Below are 6,446 nucleotides of genomic sequence, written 5' to 3' on the forward strand. Positions count from 1 at the left end.
AAACCGATCTTCTGTGAATTTAATTTGCAGGGGCACAGGGAAAGAACCTAAGAGTATAGACGGAAAAGACTTTTTTTTGCTTGTTTCTCTTTTTTCCTTCCTTCCCCTTCTTGGATGTTTCCATCTCTGAAACCAACTCATTTGAACCCTTTCCATCATTACTGTTTGGGCGCCTGAAGGAAGTCGATGGAAGGTCGCTCAGCATCTTGAATCTGACACGATATCAGGCTACTGAAGAGTCTTGGAGCTCATCAAAGAAGGAGGCTCGTTTGACGTGGAAATCGAGGTAGCACTTGCCATCCTCAGCCATCTGAACAGGGCTCCCACGGAGATGGGTTTTTCCGTGTGGTCGGAGGACAGGCCAGGTTGGGGGTAACGGGTGGACTTTTTGTCCACTGCAGCCGTTTGGACACCAGACGGAAGGTCCAAGCTTACCGCCCCTACAAGACTTAGGTGACACCCGTATGAGTTTCCGGGCTTGGTCATAACACAGCACCACGGGCGGGGTGGCTGAAAACAGCAGAAATGTATCATCTGGCAGTTCTGGGAGCCAGGAGTCCAAAATCAAAGCATCAGCAGGGTGGGTTCCATGCATTTAAGAGGTTGTGTACTCGGAGGAGGGAGGCCCCAATGCTCATCGTTGCAACTGTCTGGCCGAGACAGTCAAGAGGTTGTCTTTTCTCTGCCTTGAGATATAGGCATTCTGCCCCGGTTCAGGTTTGAACCCTGAGTCGGGAAGATCCCCTGGAGAAGGGCAAGGCGACCCACTCCAGTATTCTTGCCTGGAGAATCCCATGAACAGAGGAGCCTGGTGGGCTACAGTCCAGGGGGTCGCAAAAGAGTTCGACACGAATGAGAGAGTAACACACGCCATGGTCTACCCGTCAGTCCTAAAAGAAATCAACTCTGAATACTCATCGGAAGGACTGATGGTGAAGCTGAAACTCCAATACTCTGGCCACCTGATGCAAAGAGCTGACTCATTGGAAAAGACCCTGATGCTGGGAGGGATTGGGGGCAGGAGGAGAAGGGGACGACAGAGGATGAGATGGTTGGATGGCATCACTGACTCAATGGACATGAGTTTGAGTGAACTCCGGGAGTTGGTGATGGACAGGGAGGCCTGGTGTGCTGCCGTCCGCGGGGTCGCACAGAGTCAGACACAGCTCGGCCACTGAAAAGCAAGGACAACCATGGTCTACGTGGTACGGACCCCCCGTGACCCTTCTCTCGCGCCGCCTGAAGCCAATCCCTCCTTTTCCAAGGTCCTTGATCATCACCTCTGCCCGTCTTCAAATCTCTCTCCAAACAGGTGAAACAGCAGAGAGCTTCCCACAGTCTCTGCGCCCCGCAGATGGTCCTCCGCTTGCTGCTGGGGAGGGGAAACCCTTCTCTTATGTAACAGCTCTCAACAGGGTGTCAAACCCGACAGATGGATCTGATAGCAAAACCGCGCGGGTGGGGGGCGGTTCGCGGGCCTGGGGCTGTTCTGTGACAGTTGGCCGTGGCAACCTGGCCGGCCGGAGGAGGGAGGAGGAGAGATAAGAGGTCATGTCACGCCCGCCGCTCGTTCCTACAAACCTACGTGCGGGCTGGAGGCTGTGACATGTAAGGCGGGGGAACTGTCCTTGCCGTCAGCGTCGTCCCCGTGAGCCCGTCTTATCTTGAATTTATGCAAGACTCGAGTGTCTTTTTTTGGAAGGCATGCTGAGTCTTATCAAACAGACATCCGTACGGGTGTGGATTCTTTTTTTTAAAATGTGCTTCTTCTTCTTTTTTTTTTTTTGACTGCACTGAGCCTTCATTGCTGCTTGTGGGGTTTCTCTAGTTGCAGTGAATGGGGTGGGGGGGCTACTCTGTAGCTGTGGCGAGAGAGGGCTTCTCACGGCAGTAGCTTCTCTTGTTTCCAAACACAGGCTGTAGGGCGTGTGGGCTTCAGTCGCTGTGGAACATGGGCTCAGTCGCTGTGGGTGGAGTCTCCCCCAGAGAACGGATCGAACCCGTGTCCCCTGCATCGGCAGGGGGATTTTTTTTACCACTGTGCCACTGGGGAAAGAAAGTGAAAGTCGCTCAGTCGCATCCGACGCTTTGGGACCCCCATGGACAGCAGCCCCACCAGGCTCCTCTGTCCATGGGATTCTGCAGGCAAGAATACCAGAGTGGGTTGCCGTCGCCTCCTCCAAGAAGGCAGATTCTTAAGCACTGGACCGCCAAGCCCAGCTGTGAATTCGTCAGAGCGCCTCCCAAGGACGCTCGGTGTGTCTCGAGTCTGGGCTGGCTCATGACTGGCTCTGGCCAGCGGACAATAGCCGAAGTGACCAGACCCTCGGGAAGGCTGACCATCAAATCAAGTCTCCCGGCCAGGAAAGAGACCGCTCAAGCTGTTAGGTTACTTTTCAAGCCCAGCGGCCCTGTGTGTGCGTGTGTGTGTGTAAAGGTGCTCAAACATTCCCCCGCACTCAAGCCTCCCGTTGAGAGTGGCCCCACCCGAGCCTGAGCAGAGCTTCCCAGGCGCACCCACGCTGTCAATCAGGACACATGACCCGCCGCTGCTCACAGATGCCTCCAAGCGTCGTGGCATCACAAGACGCAGCCGTAGCCCACCCAAGTCATTCCCCCGCATGCAGAAGGGCAGCCATGCCCACGAGAGAGAACAGCTGACGCTTCTGTCTCCGCTGGGACAATCACGTCTTCCCACCTCCGCCCCGTTGCCTTTCTTGGCTTGCTGACTCAGTGCCTGCGCCTGACGGGGTGGAAGAAACACACGCTGGGGACTCGGTGTGTGGTTTTGCGTGCACGCTGGGGGCGTGGGGAAGGAGGTTCCCGGGAGGGGCGGTGTGTCATCCACAGGAGAGGTGACGCCACTGGTCCTCGGAACTCGCGTGCAGTCAGTGTTTCCATGCTGAAGTCTGGAAGGGAGCTGGGGAAGTTCGGGGCTGGGACTGGGGAGGTTTGCTTATTTTATGGCCCCGTCTCCTCCAGGTGTCTGTCCCCTTGAAGGGCAAGACCGGGGAACCTAAGAGGTTCCTGCGTAGTCCCCCAAGACCACAGAAGCCCAGCGGGTACTCCTTCTCGGAGCTGTTAACATGTCCAGGATGCTGTCTCTCATGGTTTCCCAAGAGACGCTGCAGGACATGGTGAGCTCTGACCTTCCTTTGATGCCCCTTGAGTTCCCTCAAAGGACAAACAAGGGCTCGAAGCTCCAGATTCTCTGCAGGAGGCATGAGGCAGGGAGGAGGGGGGTGGGGCGTGGGGCGATGGGCAGAGGCATCCCGCACGTTTCAGCGTCGCGGCTGGTGGCGGAGGGCTAACTCCCGGCATGCGGTGGGGGGACCCCAGGGACGCTGCTCCACACCCCGCAGGGCCCGGGACCCGGGACGCCCCGCCTCAGAGAGCCGTCCAGACCCAGGCATCACCACTGCTGAATCTGAGAAACCCTGAACCAGCATCACTGTCTAATCACACATTTATCCTCTCTGCCCATCCATCCGTCTACTTTGTCTGTTCGTCTACTTATTCTATGTATCCATTTACTCTATCTACTTATTCTTGAGAGTCCCCTGGACTTCGAGGAGATCCAACCAGTCCATCCTAAAGGAGATAAGTCCTGAATGTTCACTGGAAGGACTGATGTTGCAGCTGAAACTCCAGTGCTTTGGCCACCTGATGCGAAGAGCTGATTCATTGGAAAAGACCCTGATGCTGGGAAAGATTGAGGGCAGGAGAAGGGGATGACAGAGGATGAGATGGTTGGATGGCATCACTGACTCGATGGACGTGAGTTTGAGTAAACTCCAGGAGTTGGTGATGGACAGGGAGGTCTGGCGTGCTGCAGTCCACGGGGTCACAAAGAGTCGTATACGACTGAGCAACTGAACTGAACTGAACTTACTTTATCTAGCTACTTATTCTATCTATCTACCTACTTATTCCGTCTACTTAGTCTATCTACTTGTTCTGTCTACTTACTTATTCTATTTATCCAAATACTTATTCTATTTATCTATCTATCTACTTACTCTACACCTGGATTTTAGCCCAGAGACCACAGCGTTGAGCCTCAGACCTCCAGAAGGATGGTCATGGCCGAAGCACCCCTGGTCTGGGGCCAGGAAGACCTGAATCTCACCCTGTACCACAGTGAACGATTTGAGGTCCATTAGCCAGGGATTGATCCCTGGGTCGGGAAGACCCCCTAGAGGAGGGCATGGCAACTCACTCCAGTCTTCTTGCCTGGAGAATCCCATGGACAGAGGAGCCTGGTGGGCTACAGTCTATGGGGTTGCAAAAGAGTCGGACACGACTGGAGTGATTTAGCACGCATGCAACCACTGTCAGCTTCTGGGAAAACTCAGGTTCTAACTCTAAAATGGAGCAATTTATGCTCACTTTGTCCATGGCTCACAGATTCCATCAGTGAATATCTGTGAAAGCGGTTGGTCATTTTCTGTGTGTGTGTGTGTGTTTTAATTTCTCTTAAATTCATTTCTTTGGCTGTGTCTGGTCTGTTTCAACATGTTGGGTCTTTCGCTGTGGCTGACACTGTTTTTATCTGGTACACTGGTTTAGTTGCCCCGAGGCACGTGGGAGCTTTGTTCCCCAACCAGGGATTGAACCCACGTCCTCTGCATTGGAAGCAAGGTGGATTCTTAACCCCTGGACTGCCAGGGAGGTCCTAGAGCTTCGTAGCTTTTCAAACATGATTTTGCAAGGACAGTTATCACGCTGGGTGTTATTTACTAAGAGTCAAAGGGAGTCAGACACGACCTGTGGACTGAATAGCAACACTGACTCCCAGGAGTGGTTTTGCACGCAGGTGTGAGTTGTTCAATCGCTCAGTCGTGTCTGACTCTGTGACCCCATGGACCGCAGCACGCCAGGCTTCCCTGTCCTTCACCAACTCCCAGAGCTTGCTCAGACTCACGGCCACCAAGTCGGTGATGCCATCCAATCATCTCATCCTCTGTCGTCCCCTTCTCCTCCCGCCTTCAGTCTTTCCCAGCATCAGGGTCTTTTCCAATGAGTCGGCTCTTTGCGTCAGGTGGCCAGAGTATTGGAGCTGCAGCATCAGTCTTTCCGATGAATATTCAGGTTTGATTTTCTTTAGGATGGACTGCTTTTGTGACCTGAAGGGGTAGGAGTAAGTTGTCTCCTGATGGTCAACCCAGGCTTTATCCTGCAGGACAAAGCCCACTGACGGGATAAAGCCCATTGACAAATCTCCCTGATAACCTCTGGGAAGTGATTCTCCATTGAGACCCTGCAGTCCAGCCAACAGAGACATCATACTGTCCCCTGCTTCCTTTGATGCCATCGGGAGCTGGACCAAATCTCCCTGGCCCTGGATGAGCAGCCAGAAAGCATCAGCTGGATGAGACCTGTCTGGGCCTCCGTCTCCAAACACAGGACTATCACGACCCACCGGAGGCTGGGAACCTTATCTGGACAACATCCACTATCTGAATAGCCTCTCTAGACAGTTGTATCCGGTGGGGCTGCACACATGATCGCCGAGGCTGAAAAAATGATTCTGCATTTTTTTTTTTCCCTTTCTGACCAGTCATCTTTTAAAATAAAAGCATGAGTGTTTCCTGTAGTCATTTCCCCAGTTTCCTTTCCGCCTTTTAAAAAAAGGGGTGACCTTCATACGTTAGTCATGAGCCGAAGTCCTCTTGGAGGAGTCGACCTGCGGCTCGACGCCTGCACCTCTACCATGAGGCATGCCTTTCTGCCCTGGGCGGCCGCCGCTGTCCTCTTGCTGGGACACGCGAACGCTTCAGGGAAAACCAAACCGGGTAAGTCCTGCTTACAGCTGTAGCCACCTGTCTGCGTGAAATGCCCTTGCTTTCAACATCTCTGCTTTTTTTTTTTTCATTTTTCTTTTTACGATGTCTTTTGCAAACTCACGGTTTTCTTTGTGAAACTGAGAAGAGCTTTCACAGGTTCCCCTCCCTGAGTTGGGAAGATCCCCTGGAGGAGGACACAGCAATCCACTCCAGTCTTCTAGCCTGGAGAATCCCCATGGACAGAGGAGCCTGAAGGGCTACAGTCCATGGGGGTCGCAAAGAATAGGTTACGACTGAAGTCTCTACAAACCTGGGTCTGCCTGTTGTAAAGGACCCTCTTCTTCATTGCCTTCAGGATTAGGTCCGGATGGGGAAAAGAGAAATGCAAGAGCCTGTGTCTAGAAAACTGAGAATCTGGGTGGTTTCACTGTGCTGCCTGCCTGCAAAGAGGTTGCAAGCCTTTTGCTTAAATTAATACTTACCTTTCTGTGGTGGGGCTTCCCTGACGGTTCAGACAGTAAAGAACCCACCTGCCAATGCAGGAGACCCAGATTCGATCTCTGGGTTGGGAAGATGCCCTGGAGAAGGGAATGGCTACCCACTCCAGGATTCTGGCCTGGAGAATCCCCATGGACAGAGGAAGCCTGGTGGGCTACAGCC

The 6,446-nt window shown here is 53.3% G+C and overlaps 1 long non-coding RNA gene across 1 annotated transcript; it reads left to right on the top strand.

Annotated features, from left to right (window-relative positions):
* The first annotated feature begins 2,886 nt into the window (after positions 1-2,886).
* On the top strand, positions 2,887-5,596 carry LOC104982931. The gene is made up of 2 exons (XR_824572.1): positions 2,887-3,137; positions 5,183-5,596. It is a non-coding gene; the product is annotated as an uncharacterized LOC104982931 (long non-coding RNA).
* Positions 5,597-6,446: the final 850 nt, after the last annotated feature.

Source organism: Bison bison, unplaced genomic scaffold (assembly GCF_000754665.1).
Source record: "Bison bison bison isolate TAMUID 2011002044 unplaced genomic scaffold, Bison_UMD1.0 scf7180017860959, whole genome shotgun sequence".
NCBI lineage: Eukaryota > Metazoa > Chordata > Mammalia > Artiodactyla > Bovidae > Bison > Bison bison.